General features: G+C 41.8%; 1 protein-coding gene across 3 annotated transcripts in view; it reads left to right on the top strand.

Annotated features, from left to right (window-relative positions):
• Positions 1-18,050, top strand: part of NAV1 (neuron navigator 1) — a 277,210-nt gene that overhangs the window by 107,694 nt on the left and 151,466 nt on the right. The window lies entirely within an intron of this gene.

The following is an 18,050-nucleotide window of genomic DNA, read 5'->3' as shown; positions in this document are numbered from 1 at the left end:
CATCGTGCTTGGTAATGTCATGACGTTTTTTACAGGGTGATGTTTATTAACATCAAGCGTGATGCCGTCATGACGTTTTTTGCTGTTCTAGTGGGTTTTTGTATGTTCTAGGTTCTCAATAAAGTTATAGCTTTTTTCTGTTATTACACATGTCAGGCTATTTACTGGGTCTCTTTATTTACTATTATTATTATACGGGATTTATATAGTGCCAACAGTTTACGCAGCGCTTTACAATATAAAGAGGGACAGTACAATTACAATACAGCTCAATACAGAAGAGGAGGTCCCTGCTCATGGAGCTTACAATCTTAATAATACAGGATACATTAGGGATACATTAGATTATGATATACTGAGGTTGAGCTTTAGTCTGGTTTTTATGTTTTTTCTTTCACTTATTCTTAATTATAGCCACCTTGGATCTAAGTTTTGCTTGTTAGAGTTATGCATTTGTCATTTTGTGAGTTTCCCTAGTTCTACTGCCTCTTCTTTGTGACTTGTCCTGTTGTTTTGCCAGTGTTCTGTCACATCTACCTTTGCTAGTTTCTTTTGTCATCTTGCTAGTGTGCTTCTCCTATCTCTGGTCTGCTACCCCTGGGTCTTTTTGTTAGTATATTGTTTGTCTTGCTGTTATTCTGTTATCTCTTTCCTAGTCCCCTTGTGTGTCTATGCCTACTTTTTATTGACCTTGCCCTTATGTGTTTCAGAACTCAATCCAGTAGCCTTTAATGTAGTCTCTTTCCAAGTCAGTAATTCAGTCATATGCCTTTTGCTCAGCGACTTGTTTACTATTAGCAAAGCTACTCTGTGACCCTGCTTGGCCAGTTATAGGAGAGGGTTTGATGTATCGTAAGTCCTGGGGCCCTTTATCTGTAAACATAAGAATGTGGTAGCAATACAACAAAAAGATGTGAAGTCCACGGACCTTTTCCTGGCCTATTTGTTGAGTGTCCAGTCTTTTGCTTTTGTTAGTTAATTAGCACTGATATAACTTCTGATTTTTAATACTGTTTTGTATTGTAACACTAATTTTGTTGAACGTTAGTTATTTAGACGCTTTTGCCTTTCTTATGCACCTTTAATAATTTTCCTATTTTAGTGTAATATGGGCCTCAAAATTACACGATGACCATTACTTTGTATGACTATCATTTATACCTCCAGAATATAGATGCAGACATTCCTTACCTCTCCTGAAATACTGGCTGTCCTATTGACCCTTTTTCTTCAGTACTTTGAGTAACTGACCTGAAGCCAGTATACAGATGAAAACGTCTGACTTGTATCTGACTTTACTCATCTACTTGTCTGTTGTGGGTCACTGACTGACTGAAAGTTGTGGCAGCAGTGGGCCAGCAACGACCAGGCAACAGGAATTTTCAAAATAAGTTTGGCAATGAGCTGCAAATGTCTCTGATGGTAAATGTGCGCTTACTGTATGTACTTAAGGCACTTATGTACCTTCAAACTCTTAGTTCCCATGTCTTGTACTTATGAGACTGTATGCGTTGTATGCAGATGTGTTTAAACTAGGATGATGAGTCTGCATTCCTGCTGTTATGTGCAGTAGGGTAAGTGTAAAGTCCTCACACTGTTAGTGTTTACTTGAACCCTGTGTGTGTAAACATAGCTGTTTGCCATATTTTCATTCACCCCTTTTTCTCTTCTGTTGCCTTGTCCCCTCTAACAGTGCACCCGGCTACATATATGCTTAATAGTGTCCTATATTCTGCTTCATTGCACATGCCCTCTTCCCACATTTGGACACATTGGTCTTCAGTCATATGCACAGCTGTACACTGAAGCTATAAAACTGTCAATATTGCTTCCAGCATCCGGAAATGCTATTTCTTTCTATTTGCCAAGGTCACGTTCATAAAATACAAAATTCAGACCAAAGAAAATATAGAAAGCTTTAATGTTACAGGCTGCTAGTCTTTAAAGGATAATTTCATCTTTTGACGAAAGATAATAAATACACATTTTTTTTTGTAGGTAAAAAAATATGCATTTATTATTTTTGGTTGCAGGAGCCTGTAAAGCATTTCACCAGCAATCAGTAGATCGCTGATGCCATGCAGGGCTCCTGCAGATCTGTTTGTGTATCTGTATATCTGTCTACCTGTACGGGATGTACAAGCAAGCAGATATACTGACTTGGAAGAATCGTGAGCTAAGGCTGTCAGGACTTGTAGTTTCTCATTCACAGAGGACTGTGAATGAGTGACATAGCTGGGCGGGCACAGCCCTGTGCGGCCACGTTTTTTAAAAACATTTGACAGCTAGCGGGGGGGAGAGAAGATCCCCGCTAATTGTCAAAGCTGGGGAGCGAGGGCCAGTAGTGTATTCATAACATTTTACACCCTACATATGGATGTAACATGTTTTTAAAGGTAAACTTATCCTTTAAATATAATTAAATAAATGCCTGGAAATAATACATTTACAGTATGAATTTCAAGTACAAAAACTCACAGGCAAGCTGAAACACATATACAGAGATCTGGGATAAAGTAGTGAGACAACTTTAATATGATAGTAATGAATATTAATAATCATTTCTTTTTATGTGTACTGTGTTATTTATTTATATGTTTTAGTTCTTAACATTAGTGTCTACAAACAGTAATAGTAGTTTAACAGTAGTTTAAGAACCACAAGATGATCACTGCTAAGCGAATGTATCCACAGTGTCCACTACATACTGAGCAGCATTACCCAGTGTTCTTCATACTTGTTTTGTGAAGCATCATAATTCTTAAAATTGGCCTACCAATGAAGGCTATTATAAGAGAAAATGTCAACATGTACAAATCAAACTATTATATTAAATTCTATATTATTATATTAGTTTCTTGTCGCAAGAAAAAACATGCTGCTCCAGAGCTCTTGTTTGACCCTAGGCAAAGATTACATGACCTCTAGTAACCAAGAGCATTTGGGTTGTTTCATGTTATTGAAAGCAGAGTCCATTTTTTCAGACAGATCCTGTCTGGTAGACTTGTAGTGAGAAAAAGATGATCAAGGAACAACTACTGCTGCTGTGAGACTGTATTTGTAATGAGACAAATTGTTTTTCCCCTTGTACATATATAATGACTAAAGATGAGCTTTGGTGTGGGTGGAACGTGAGTTCAACCTAAACCTAGCCTGTTTGTCCACTTATGTCTTGGCTGCTGGAATGTAAACAAAGCACCCTGGTATCCCAGCCAAAGTCATTGACCAAATATGGTCATGACTATTTTTGGTCAATAATATCACCCATGATCCCTGGGGCTGTTGTTTACATTACCACAGTGCTGGGGATGCTGTCATTTAGTGGTGCTAGTGAGGCTGGGCTACACTGTCTGGAAGAGGGGAAACGCTGTTGGGCAGCAGGGAAAATATTTTCAGGCATCAGGACATCATAATTAATTATGATTATTACAGGTACTTATATAGTCCCGTCAATTTACAAAGTGCTTTACATATATATTGTACATTCACATCTGTACCTAACCCTCAAGGGACGTACAATCTAATGTCCCTAACTTACATTCATACATACACATACTGGGGACAATTTAGACAGGATCCAATTAACCTATCAGTATGTCTTTGGAGTGTGGGAGGAAACTCTGGAGTACCCAGAGAAAAGCCACACAGGCACATGGAGAACGTGCAAACTTCGGGCAGGTGGTGCCGTGGTTGGGATTCGAACCAACGACCCTAAGTACTGTCAGACGGAAGTGCCATGATGACATCATTGATGACAGATTTACATTTTTTTCTGTACATTAATTAAACAGAAAATGAATTAATTTAATTAAAGTGTTAGTAAAAGCTAATAACCCTGATTCTTAAAAATGCTGCCTCCCCCTCCTACCCATCCTGCTTAGCTTGTAAAAAAGCTCAGTGTTAATACCTTTTTTTAAATTCTGTCCAGTCACTTGATCCTGCCGCTCTGGCTCCCCTTTGTAAGGGAGTACCCAACGACGACTGTGAATTTTGGAGCTGTGATGCTACCCTCCTGCTGTCATTGCCTCCTCTTTGTCAGTGCTGCCTCCTCTTCTCTGCAGCAGCCGCTGTCTTACACAGGGGAACCAGAGCTTCTGGATTACAAAATAGGACTGAAAAAAAGTATTTACACTACTCTTTTTTTTGCAGGATAGGTGGGGGTGGGTTCAGCATTATGGTTATTAGCCTTCTTTTCCAATTTTTTTTAGAAGAATGAGTAACTAAGGTATCCCTGTGCTCATTGGCTTGGGAAGGGATGGATTTCTGGGGGCTCATTTTTTTAAAGAGGCTTCCAAATTTCTAGAAGTCCCTCCACAAGCCCAATTATTTTTTGAGGGATCAAATGTGGGGAAGAGCTTCTTTGTCTCCCAACATTGTGCATGATACCTTGCAAGGAGGGGAGAGACTTTGCTACCCCTGCTTTGCAAGGTACCCTTTCAGTTTTGAAAGTCATGTGGCTTGGTAAAGTGCAGAATGGAAAGGGGAGGGGGTGCATGCTCACTGCCCTCCCTTTTCCTAGGCCACTCTGTCTGCATGCCTAGATAAGGGCCACATTTTAAGGGGAATCCCACACCTTTTTCCATTTTTTTAAAAACAGATGTACAATACCAAGAAAAAAGGAAATAGTTGGCACACTTCCCCCTTAAGCCATATTTAAAAAAAAAACATTTTCACATTGGTACATGTCCTTCATGGCAGTTTCCAGCTACCTAAGACCTTTTTCCAACAATAATCTGACTATTAATCTTGAAAGAGGCCAGCAAAATAGCTAGTTTGCCTCCTAAAGATTTCAGTGGGGGTGCTCTACTAACGTCAGTGTTTATGGACTTTAGCTTGGTTCACCATGAACCTCCCATGAACTGAACCTGGTCTGCTGATCCCAAATAATTTACAGATGCCTTTACAAAGAATCTCAAATGAGCTTAGTGAGTGCGACAGGCGAGAGAGAGAGCACAGTGTGCATACAGACATGGCCAAAAAATATTGGAAAACCTGCATTTCTGTTAGATAATGTACCACTTCACCCAGAAAACTGTTGCAATTACAAATGTTTAGGCATTCTCATGTTTATTGCTTTTGTTTATATTGGTATGACAAAAAAAAAAGTGGAGAAACAAAAAGCTAACTCTGACACATACCACCCAAAACTCCACAAATGGACTGGATAAAATTATTGGCCCTCTCAATTTAATATTTGGTGGCACAGCCCTTGGGAAAAAATAACTGAAATCAATTGCTTCCTGTAGCCATCAATGAGTTTCTTACACCTCTACTGGAATTTTGGACCACTCTTCTTTCGCCAACTGCTCCAGATTGGAAGGGTTCCTTTTCCCAACTGATGTTTTGAGATCTTTCCACAGGTGTTCTATGGGATTGCTGGCAAGTTCAGTACTCTCCAGCTCTTTGAAACCATTTCTAGGTGCTTATTGACATTTGCTTTGGGTTATTGTCCTGCTGTAAGACCCATCTCTGTCAGAGACCCAGCTTTGTGACACTGGGCCCAGAATTGTTTGGTAATCTTCAGATTTCATAATGCCATGCAGACGGTCAAGACATCCAGTGCCTGAAGCAACAGAGCAACCCTAAAACATCAATGAACCTCCACCATGTTTGACTTTAAGGACTGTATTCATTGCTTTATCTGAAAACAGTAGAATGAGGGGCTTTACCAAAAAGCTGTAATTTTGTTTCACCTGTCCACAGCACATTCTTCCATAAGGAGTTTGGCTTCCTCAGGTAAGTTTTGACAAGTTCCAATATGGCTTTTTTATATGGCTTTTTTATGTTTTTGTGTCAGCAGTAGGGTCCTCCTGGGTTTCCTACCATAGCGTCCCTTTTCATTCAGATTATATAGATATATAGATTCATATAATTCGAGCTGACACAGTTGTACCCTGTGCCTGAAGGTCAGCATGAATTTGTCTGGAAGTTGATTGAGGTTCTTTATCCACCATTCAAACAATCCTTTGTTGCAATCTTTGATCATTTTTGCTCTTTCATCCACGTCCAGGGAGACTAGCTAAACTGCCATGGGCTGTAAACTTCATGACAATGTTGCACACAGTGGACACAGAAACATTAAGATCTCTGGAGATGGACTTCTAACCTTGAGATTGTACATGGTTTTCCACAATTTTTGTCCTCAAAACCTCAGACTATTCTTTGCTGCTCTTTCTCTTCTCCATGCTCCATGTGGCAAACAGAGACACACAACAGAAAGGTTGTAAATTTTTCACCATTTTAACTGGTAGCCGATGTGATTGCTATATTGTCAGCACCTGTTAATTGATACAAGTGAGTTTAATTACAAATTACAGCAGCATCTCAAACTTGGAACCCAATTATTTCTTAAAACTTTGAGAAGGTGCCTATAATTTTGTCTGATCCATTTTGGAGTTTTGCGTGGAATGTGTCAGATTTGGCTTTTTGTTTCTCCACATTTTTGTGTCATACCAATACAAACAAAAGAAATAAACACGGGAATGCCTAAACATTTGTAATTGCAATAATATTCTGGGTGAAGTGATGCATTATCTGACAGAAATGCAGGGGTGCTAATATTTTTGGCCATAACTGTATGCTGTCAAGTGTTATCAGAGGTAAGGCATGGTTGTAAGATCTGATCAGCATAGGGTGCTGCTCTGCTCTCTTGTAAAAAAATAAAAAAAAGCTATGCAGTCACACTACAAAGGTGAACAAACTATTTAGTAAGTCAACAGTTTCAAAAATAATGTAACTAATAATAATGTAATGTGTATAATAAATATCCACAATGTAATTGAGGATACGTTTATTGTAACTACAGTCCTTAGTCAGGGGGCATATTCATCACAAGGCAAACAAAGCATTTGCCTAGGGCGGCATTTTTCAGGGAGGCAGCAGTGCCCCCCCCCGGAAGAAGGAATGGAAGAAGGGACACATGTGGCATAGGGACCAGGTGAGATCCAAGAGAGGTTACGGGCTGCTTGATGGTGTATGGAGAGCCCGCTAACTCTCGTTCCGGGGGATGTCCAGAGCTGTGAAGGTGAGTGTCTTTCTCTCTCTCGCCGCGGGGGGGGGGGGGGTGTATTACTGGAAAGCTCTCTCAGGGGGTGGGCAGGGGTGTTGTTGGTCAATATCAGGCTCTCTACGTGGGGGGGGACCAATTTTTGTGTTGCCTAGGGCAGCACAAAACCTAAGTACACCACTGTCCTTAGTGCTTGAACATACACCGTATTGCCACAAGTATTGGGATGCCTGCCTTTACACACCTGAACTTGGCATTCCAGTGTTAATCCGTAGGGTTCAATATTGAGTTGGCCCACCCTTTGCAGCTATAACAGCTTCAACTGTTCTGGGAAGGCTGTTCACAAGGTTTAGGAGTGTTTCTATGAGAATGTTTGACCATTCTTCCAGAAGCGCATTTGTAAGGTCAGGCACTGATGTCGAACGAGAAGGCCTGGCTCAAAGTCTCCTTTCGAATTAATTCCAAAGGTGTTCTATTGGGTTGTGTAGGCCAGTCAAGTTCCTTCACCACAAACTCGCTCATCTATGTCTTTATGGACCTTACTTTGTGCACTGGTGCGCATTCATGGTGTTACAGGGGCCATTCCCAAACTGTTCCCACAAAGTTGGGAGCATGAAATTGGCTAAAATGTCTTGGTATGTTGTTGCCTTAAGAGTTCCCTTCACTGGAACTAAGGTGCCAAGCCCACCCCCTGAAAAACAACCCCACACCATAATCCCCCCTCTAGCAAACTTTACACTTGGCAAGTACTGTTCTCTTGGCAACCGCCAAACCCAGACACGTCTATCGGATTGCCAGATGGAGAAGCATGATTGGTCACTCCAGAGAATTCTTCTCCACTGCTCTAGAGTTCAGTAGCAGCGTGCTTTACACCACTGCATCTGACACTTTTCATTGCACTTGGTAATGTAAGGCTTGGATGCAGCTGCTTGGCCATGGAAACTCATTCCATGAAGCTCTCTACACACTGTTGTGCTAATCTGAAGGCCACATGAAGTTTGAAGGTCTTTAGCTATTGACTGCAGACAGTTAGCGACTTCTGCGCACTGAATGCTTGCACTGACCCTGCTCTGTCATTTAGCATGGCCTACCACTTCGCTGTTGTTCCCAGTTGCTTCCACTAACAGTTGACTGTGGAATATTTAGTAGCAAAATTCCACGGATGAACTTATTGCACAGGTGGCAACCTATCACGGTACCAAGATTTAAATCACTGAGCTCCTGAGAGCTACCCATTCTTTCACAAATGTTTGTAGAAGCAGTCTGCAGGCCTAGGTCCTTGATTTTATACACATGTGGCCATAGAGGTGACTGGAACACGAGGGCTGTCCCAATACTTTTGGCAATATACAGTGAAGGAAATAAGTATTTGATCCCCTGCTGATTTTGAATGTTTGCCCACTAACAAAGAAATGATCAGTCTAAAAATCGAATGGTTGGTGTATTGTAACACTGAGAGACAGAATAGCAACAAAAAATTCAAAAGAAATGCATGTCTAACAAATTATGCACTGATTTGCATGTGCATGAGGGAAATAAGTATTTGATCCCCTATCATTCAGCAAGATTTCTGGCTACCAGGTGTCTTTCATACAGGTAACAAGCTGAGATTAGAAGCAGTCTCTTAAAGGGAGTGCTGCTAATCTCATTTTGTTACCTGTATAAAAGACACCTGTCCACAGGAGCAATCAAACAATCAGATTTCAAACTCTCTACCATTGCAAAGACCAAAGAGCTGTCCAAGGATGTCAAGGACAAGACTGTAGACCTACACAAGGCTGGACTGGGCTACCAAACTATCGCCAAGCAGCTTGGTGAGAAGGTTACAACAGTTGCTGCAATCATTCCCAAATGGAAGAAACACAAAACAACTGTCAGTCTCCCTAGGTCTGGTGCACCATGCAAGATCTCACCTCGTGGAGTGTCAATGATCATGAGAACAGTGAGGAATCATCCCAGAACTACACGTGAGAATTTTGTCAATGATCTCCAGGCAGTTGGGACCACAGCCACCAAGAAACCAATTGGTAACACACTATGCCAACAAGGATTGAAATCCTGCAGTGCCCGCAAGGTCCCCCTGCTCAAGAAATCACATGTCTAGGCCCATCTGAAGTTGCCACTGAACATCTGAATGATACAGAGGAGGACTGTTTGAAAGTGTTGTGGTCAGATGAGACCAAAATCAAGCTCTTTGGCATCAACTCAATTTGCCGTGTTTGGAGGAGGAGGAATGCTGCCTATGACCCTAAGAACACCATCCCAATTGTCAAACATAGTGGTGGAAACATTCTGATTTGGGGGTGCTAAGGGGACAGGACAACTGCACCGCATCAAAGGGACGATGGATGGGGCAATGTACCGTCAAACGTGGGTGAGAACCTTCTTCCCTCAGCCAGGGCATTGAAAATGGGTCGTGGATGGGTGTTCCAGCATGACAATGACCCAAAACACATGGCCAAGCCAACAAAGGAGTGGCTCAAGAAGAAGCACATTAAGGCCCTGGAGTGGCCAGTCTTCAGACCTTAATTCGATTGGCAACTCGAACTCCACAGATTTTCAAACGTCAGCCACCAAACCTTAATGACTTGGAGAGGATCTGCCAAGAGGATTGGGCCAAAATCCCTCCTGAGATGTGTGCAAACCTGGTGGCCAACTACAGGAACATCTGACCTCTGTGATTGCCAACAAGGAATTTGCCACCAAGTACTAAGTCATGTTTTGTGAAGAGGATCAAATACTTCTTTCCCTCATGAACATGCAAATCCGTGCATAATTTGTTAGACATTCATTTCTTTTGAATTTGTTGTTGCTATTCTGTCTCTCAGTGTTTCTATACACCTACCATTCGATTTTTAGAATGATCATTTCTTTGTGAGTGGGCAAACATTCAAAATCAGCAGGGGATCAAATTCTTATTTCCTTCACTGTAGTATATCTTTGCTTCATTACATTAATATATAAATAACCTCCTTAACTCAACTCCCACCAAAAGGTCACACTTTCTCCCTAGAAAGTACAATATAATACATATACCTTTTTGTGATAAACCACATAAATTCCCAAAAACCATATGAAAATTAGATTGCATAAATCAAATAAAGTGTCCAATTCAATTTTAGTCTCAAATGTGTCCAATAAAAAGTTTCAGATGTGTCCAAAAACCCAAAATTCAGATTTTCCACTTCAATCCCGTAAGAAGAAAAATAATCCTAATTATTCCATGAAAACCTCAGAAAAAAGAAATAAACTATAGTGCATTATCTTTAAACATATACAAAACACCTCAATCTGTGCAAAACACAAACCACTCTATAAATGTGCAAAAAAAAATAATAAAAAAAAAATATATATATATATATATAAATGTATATAATCCAAAACCTGAACACTCCGTGATCACTCCAAATATAGTGTGCACTCTGTGATCCAGCCAACAGTGATACTAAATACTATTACCCTCTGGGAGTATTCATATGCATAGGCTATATCAGATTCTTACCATTCCTTCACTTCAGGGATACTCCTCCAAAGTCCTCATAAAAGTAAGAAGACTCTTAGACAGATCTCACAAATGTAGGGACAAATTTATTCATAACTTACATTTAAAATAGGAACTTCCAGCTCACACCATAGTTTTCTCAATGGCTCTGTAATGGCTCTGCAAACATTTGGATTTAAAATAGGAACTTCCAGCTCACACCATAGTTTTTTCAATGGCTCTGTAATGGATCTGCAAACATTTGGCTGAAAACCATGTGTAAACAACCAACAAAATGGCCGTGGCGACACTTCCAGTTAACGTGCGTGCGTCTTGACGTCACATCCTCTAACGCGTTTCATCACTTCCGGACTTCATCTGAAGTTACATTCATTACATTGTATGCCAAGGATGGGTCCTGGATGGGTGCTATGTGAAGCTTTGGGTTATGGTGTCTTTAAATGTTTTGTGTACTCCAGAGGTTTTGCCCATGATGGGTGAAGAATTACAGGGTATAGCAGTCCTCTCATCATTAGCAGTGGCTTATTCGGGATCCCGGGATTTTATGAGGTCTGGAGTGATATTTGGGTGGGAAAAGGACCTCCACTCCTGACTACAGGGACTCTGGTTCCTACAGGGTTAAGCAGCCTCCAGGAAGCAGCACTAAAGATAGGAAGCTCCTAGTCCTAGGGGTGGAGTAGGAGTTGAGGAGACTTGGTTGTGTGCTGTACATGTATTGGGGAAAACCTATCAAAACATCTGAGGCTGGATGCTGCTAACCTTGGGGTAAAGCCCTTATGTGTACTTTACATATTTGTTATTCTTATTTGTGCTGAAGATAAGCACATTTTTTTTAGTTGTGTTTTTTCTGAAGTTTTATTTCTGCTGGAACCTATATTTTGTTTGCTTTGAAAGAAAAATAAACACCTTTATGCTTAAACTAAAGGCTTTGCACGTGGTCCCGAGGAGCTATACCCCTGAACTGTACAAGTGGTGTTTCTGACTACCTTTGAGAGGATAGTGGAGAGAGAGGGGTGGTTCCGTGACCAATGGGCTAGCATTATTGCCCTGTTTCTTATCCGTGATCCGCAAAAAGCCTACTTTGACCTACCAAAGGCAGAGATCCTGGCTTGCCTTGGAGTGACTATGGCAGTACGAGCCCGGGGGGTGCACTGCTGGAGGTAGCAACCTGACCAGCTACTAAGGTCCCAGATAGATGAACTAGTGCAGCTGGTCAAGAAATGGCTGCAACCAGAAAAGTTGACAGGCCCTCAAATGGTGGAGCAGGTTGTGATAGACCGGTACAACAGCGGAAAAGCTGGTGGAGTTGGTCAAAAGATACACAGTGGTGGAGGACCTGCTTGGGCTTGCCAAGCATCGGGAACCCACACCAAGGGCAGCAAGGCCAGATGTAGAGCCTAGAAGGGAAGCCCTGCAAGATCCCAGAACCAGCATTCTTGCCTCAGCTTCCCCGGACCCACAGAGATTGGTCCCTGCCAAAAGAATGGGGGACCTACAGTGTTGGCAGTGCAGTTCCTGGGGACATACCTGGGCACAGTGCCCACTTCAGGAGGAGCCCATGGAGTGTGAGGCTGGCAGGAGAGCCTCACGTTATGTCCATCGAGCATATGCCACCCATCTCCACCTGACTGCAGGTCGGTTTGAATGTGAAGTGTGGGTGAACCACCTTCCTGCCACTGGTCTGGACTCTGGTAGCATAGCGCTGGTATATGCCAAGGTGATCGGGAGTACTGCTTAGTTCTGGTGTCCATTGCTTATGGCTGTACCCTGAGACAAGAGGTTGGGGTGGTGACAAATTTGATACACGATATCATAGTGGGGCGGGACTGTCCACTGTTTCTTGAACTATGGAACCAGGTACAGAGTGGACATCCAAGAGGACTGGGGACACTGGGTCTTGAAGGGCCAGTTTTTGAGGGGTCTGGTCCAGAACCCCCCACAACAAACACCTCTAATGGTGAGGTACCTGTTGAGGTGATGTTGATAATGACATTGCAGAAAATGTGGCTGATAATATTCATGCTTCCAGTCTGAAAACCGAGTTGACCTCTGGGGGGGAATCTCTCTTGTTAAGGTCATGTTGGGGGAAGATGAAGGGGAACTTTCTGCATTACAGATCGCAGTTTAAGATGAAGGGGAAACTTCAACTTTTATGTCAAAGGCGATGGCAGACTTGTGCAAACTGTTTCAGATGAAGCAGTTGCGGATGTCCATTTATCACCCGCAGACGGGTGGCCTTGTGGAGAGGTTGAATAAAACTTTTAAATCAATCCTAAAAAGAGTGGTCCAGAAGGACAAGAAAGATTGGGACATGTTGCTCCCTGCCCTGTTTGCCATCTGGGAGGTTCCACTGGCATCCACGGGTTTTTCGCCGCTTGAACTGCTGTACGGGCAAAGACACTGTGGATTACTGGATCTAGTAAAGGAAACATGGAAAAGTGAGTCCTCATCGCAGAAAACAGTGGTAGAACATATCTCCCAAATGCGAGAGAGGATAGAGTGTTGCTGTTAGTGAGTCAGCATCTCCAGAAGGCTCAGGATTCCCAAAGAAGGGTGTATAACCGCTCAGCTAAAATCAGACAGTTTGCAGTAAGAGACCATGTGGCTTTTCTGATACCCCTGGTTGAGAGCAAGTTCTTGGCCAACTGGCAGGGACCATTTGAGGTGGTGGGAAAAGTGGGTGATGTAAACTACAAAGTACAACTGCCTTGAGAAAAGGAAACTGTACCAAATCTATCATGTAAACTTGCTACAACTCTGGAGAGACAAACAGCAGGTATCCGCTGTGGAGTGTGTCAGTTCGGGGGACCCCGCAGGTGTTGACCTGGTGCAGGTTGCTGCCACACTACAAACACAACAGGGGAAAGAGTTTTTGCAGAGAAATAAAGAAATGTTTTCAGTATTGCCTGGTCTTGCCAATGTCCGTAAGCATGACATTGTAACATAGCCCAGTGTATAGATCTGTTTAAAGCCATATCATATCCCAGAAGCACATAGAAAGGCAGTATCTCAACAAGTGAAGAGAATGCTTGAGCTTGATGTCCTTGCAGAGACGCAGAGTGAGTGCTCAAGTCCAATCGTGGTGGTACCAAAACCCAACCGCACAGTGTACTTCTGCAATGACTTAAGGAAACTTAATGAAGTTTCCAAATTTGATGCCTATCCGATGCCCCGGTTAGACAGGTAATTGAGAAGTTGGGTCCTGTCTCATATATCACCACGTTGGACCCCACAAAAGTGTATTGGCAGATCACCAAGGAAGCCAGAGAGAAAACTGCTTTTTCCACCCATGAAGGCCAATTTCAGTATAAAAGAATGCCTTTTGGCTTACACTCTGCCCTGGCCACATTCCAAAGGGCAGTGGACAAAACATTACATCCGTACTGACAATATGAAAAGTATTTTTAAAATATTATATATAGAATAGTCCCACTCCAAAAAATAATTATTAGGATGAATATGGTGAGTAAAATAAAGTTGAAAAGTCCTTATCCAAAAGACCCTTAACCCATGTTGACACCTGTTAGTGCTCAGATCACATACCACACTCACCAGATATTGGTGAAAAAAACGCGGTACTGATTAGGTCTAGGATTCCTAAAAATAAGGCGTTTTTTTCACCAATATCTGGTGAGTGCGGTATGTGATCTGAGCACTAACAGATGTGAACACGGGTCAAGGGTCTTTTGGATATATTTTTTTATATTTTTCATTTTATTATAATTTTTTTGTATTATTTCTTTATTTTATTATTTATTGTATAATTTATCTGTGCTGTTTGATATTTTTTATTATTATTTTATTGGTGTTTACACTAATGAGCAGCAGCATTTATTTAGGAATTATTTCACGGTTCTTTTGGCGCTGGTGATTTTTTTGTATATATGTACGCTTTGGTCTACCTGGATGACATTGTCATTTTCAGTACAGATTGAAAGTCCCATTTTCCCCAGGTTCAGGCAGATATAGACTCCTTAAAAAAGCAGATTTTTTCAATCAATCGTAAAGTGTGCGATTGGGATGGAGGGAGCCAAGTACCTAGGGTACATTGTGGAGAGGGGGCTAGTGAAACCCCAAATGAATAAGATGGAAGCCATACAGAACTGCTCCGTCCTCTGCCAAAAAATGCTCTGACCTGTTTTTGGTTAAAGTCGGCTGCTACCAGAGGTTTGTCCCCAACTTTCGCACCATTGTTGTGCCATTACCTGACTTAACAAAAGTGAGGAAGTCAGTATTGAGAAAGTGGAATGCAAATGCCGAATAAGCTTTTCAGAAGTTCAAGACAATGGGAAAGAAAACCCCATAGTTTTTCACCGCAGGAAACTGACGGCGGCCTGAAAACACTATGCTGTGTTGGAGCAAGAGTGTCTCGCCATCCAATGGGCTCTGGACTTTCTGCTGTATTTTCTGCTAGGCAGAAGGTTTCGCCTGGTGTCAGACATTACCCCAGTGACCTGCATAAAATAAAACAAAACAAGCAGACCAATGCCAAGATTCACAAGATGGCTCTTTTCTCTCAAGGAGTTCAACTTTGTGGTAGAGCACAGATCTGGGAGACAGCATCAAAATGACGATGCCCTCTCCCAAGTACATTGTATGATGTTGAATGGCGCCTGTAACATGTCGAGGCGGGGGGGGGGGATATGTACAGGATGCAAAGGATGAGTCCTGGACAGGTGCTATGTGGAGCCGATATTTGGGTTATGGTCCCTGTGTACTCAGTGGTTTTACCAATGATGGGTGAAGAATTAAAGGGTAGTAGCAAATGGAGAGGACTGACTTGCAGTCCTCTCATCATTAGCAGTGGCTTATTTGGGATCCTGGGATTTTTGAAGGCCAGGAGTGAGGTGGGAAAAGTACCTCCACTCCTGACTACACTGACTACAGGCACTCTGGTTCCTGCAGGGTTAAGCAGCCTCCAGGAAGTGGCACAAAAGACAGGAAGCTCCTAGTCCAGGGGTGGAGCAGGAGTTGTGAGGAGACTTGGCTGTGTGCTGGGAAAAACTGACAAAACATTTGAGGCTGGGTGCTGCCTGGGGTAAACTTTACATGTTTGATATTCTTATTTGTGCTGAAGATAAGCAGACTTTTGAGTTGTGTTTTCTGAAGTTTTTTTTTTGTTGGAATCTATATTTTGTTTGCTTTGAAAGAAAAAAACTCCTTTATGCTTCAATAAACAGCTTTGCACGTGGTCCCAAGGAGCTATACCCCTGAACTTTGCAACAGCTTTTACAGTTGGGCAGCTTACAACACCCTCCAGTATCTGACCTGTCTGACCACCCTGGAAGTTATACAAACTATACTGCCACAGTCAGTGCTGGCTGGGTTGTTTGTTCAGCTACTGCTGTTGTAAACAAAAATTGCACTGATTGTGGCCCAAGCAGTGACTGAGCACACAGCCCTGCCAGTACTGTCTGTGACAGTATAATTTGTATAACCTCTTCTTCAGCTTTTTTGATGCCTCCGTTTTCTCTGGGGGAATTTATAGAAAGATTTCTGCTCACAGAAGAGGTGAGATACATTAAAATCAGCACAGGAGAGGGGGCAGTGGCTACAGTACTGTCTGTACTTTTCCAACAGGGACACTCATAAATTGGGCTGCTGCATGGGGTGGAGGTACAGTCAGTTCTGGCAGAATATAAAACACACAGTACATGTAGCACTTGGTCCCTTGGGAATTCAAATCAGATTTTTAGAAGGTAGTGATAATTCTTTATATTGTGTCTAAAGCAAAGCCCTCCTTTCAGGTTTTAAATGCTGTCCTTGCCCCCACTGGGGAGATTCACCCTGCCTTTTTGTTTCCTTGTGGCCATTGTTGCCTGAACTTCTGAATATTGTAGCCTGGAAAGTGAAGGAAAATGCAAACATTTAAAACTGTCTTTAAGAACAGAGGGGGAATCTTAAGTTGGGGCACATTTGTTCTGGCGATAACTGAGAGGGGATTTCTATCACTTGGAAGAGATTTACTCTCCTTGTTGTCTTTGTGGGATAAGAATTGAATGAATAAATGTTCCGAAATAGGACACAGATCACAAAAATAAAATGACATAACCATAGCCTATTCATACAAAAGAAAAAAGTACTGGCTTTAAATATTCTTTAATGTCCAATTCACAATGTAAGTTTTCCAGTTTATGAGCCAGAAAGCAAGGAATCTTGGAGCATAAACCTCCACTGACTGTTGTAGCAAAGCCTGTGAAAAGTTAGCAATGGCATTTGGCTCCTAGTGTTTGTTCTGGCCTGTTGTCACTATATTATTTCTTGGCATTTAGCTGTTGTGCATTTTGTCTGGCCATAAGGTAGCCTGCATTGTGTCTGTAACTACAAACCGTTATGTCTGGACATATCATACAGTAACTATTCGGCACCAGGCTTGTGCTAACTGAACAAAAGTGCTAAAAGTAGGATCAAGAAAAAAATACCTATGAATGCTATGTAGAATTTGTATGTTTTTGTAAGTTATATCATTTTTAGGACTGATTCATTTTTATTAATTACTAGAGATCTACAATGCAGCCTATCATAGTTGCTTTAGTGCTAAGCTGATGAAATGTCTGGTACTAGTCAATGGAGATAAAGCAAGTTAGATATTGAAGGTGTTGAACTGTTTACATCTCTGGAAATGAAGGAGTTAATTTTTCTGGAGGAGTGTCCCCATCTTGTGCAGGGTGTGGAAAGGGTTAGTAATCTGTTGGCTGTGTTCCTTGGTGACAGCTGGAGGTGCAGAGCATTTCACATCTGTGTTCTCTATAGCCATGTGCAGGGTCCCTTCTCTAGCTGTCTCATAGCCTACTCCCCCTACCACTGCGCTACAAACAATGAACAGAAAGATTCTGACAGAGCTGCATGGGGGACACAGAAAGGTATAGCGTGATCAGACACACCCCTCTGTTTGTATGAATGGGCATAGTACATAGACATTGCGTGTTACCTTTATAGATTTTAGCAATATTTTCCAGGATTCCTTTTCTTTGTAAATTCATGATCATTTGATACACTTTCATTATGAAGATTGTAGCACCATTTTTGTTCCTTTGTCTTTCTGTATCAGTTGTCAGAGTAGATGTGTGTGACTGAGCCTCATTATGCTTATGTAGGAGAGGGTTGCACTGTATCTGTCATTGTTTCCGCAGTCAATGTAATGCATTCATGTGGTGTTCCGAGGGCGGGGGTCCTGCAGAGGGAGGGACAGAGCAGTTGATATGTTAATGATTTAAATGAAAAGACAGTGACTCCTGTATATATGTTCCTTAGAGGCTAATCTTTGTATACTTTTAAATAACGCACATATTTGTTTATTTTACGTATTACTGTTTTAATAAATAGATTGTAAGGTGTTTATGTTATTATATTGTACCTTTAATTTGAGGTATCTGGTATGTACAAGTGTCGCAAATCAAAGATTATAGTGGCTCACCAGCTTCTGTTGTCATGGTGTAGATCAGCCTTTCTCAATCATTTTGCCCCAAAGGAACTCTTGAAATCATTTTCAGTTCTCAGAGAACCCATGCTAAACATTAATTCTTCGGAAGTCAGAGGGGA

Source organism: Staurois parvus, unplaced genomic scaffold, assembly GCF_062004578.1.
Source record: "Staurois parvus isolate SC_StPar_1 unplaced genomic scaffold, SC_StPar_1.0 ptg000744l, whole genome shotgun sequence".
Classification (NCBI taxonomy): domain Eukaryota; kingdom Metazoa; phylum Chordata; class Amphibia; order Anura; family Ranidae; genus Staurois; species Staurois parvus.
This window is presented reverse-complemented; position numbering and strand designations above follow the sequence as displayed.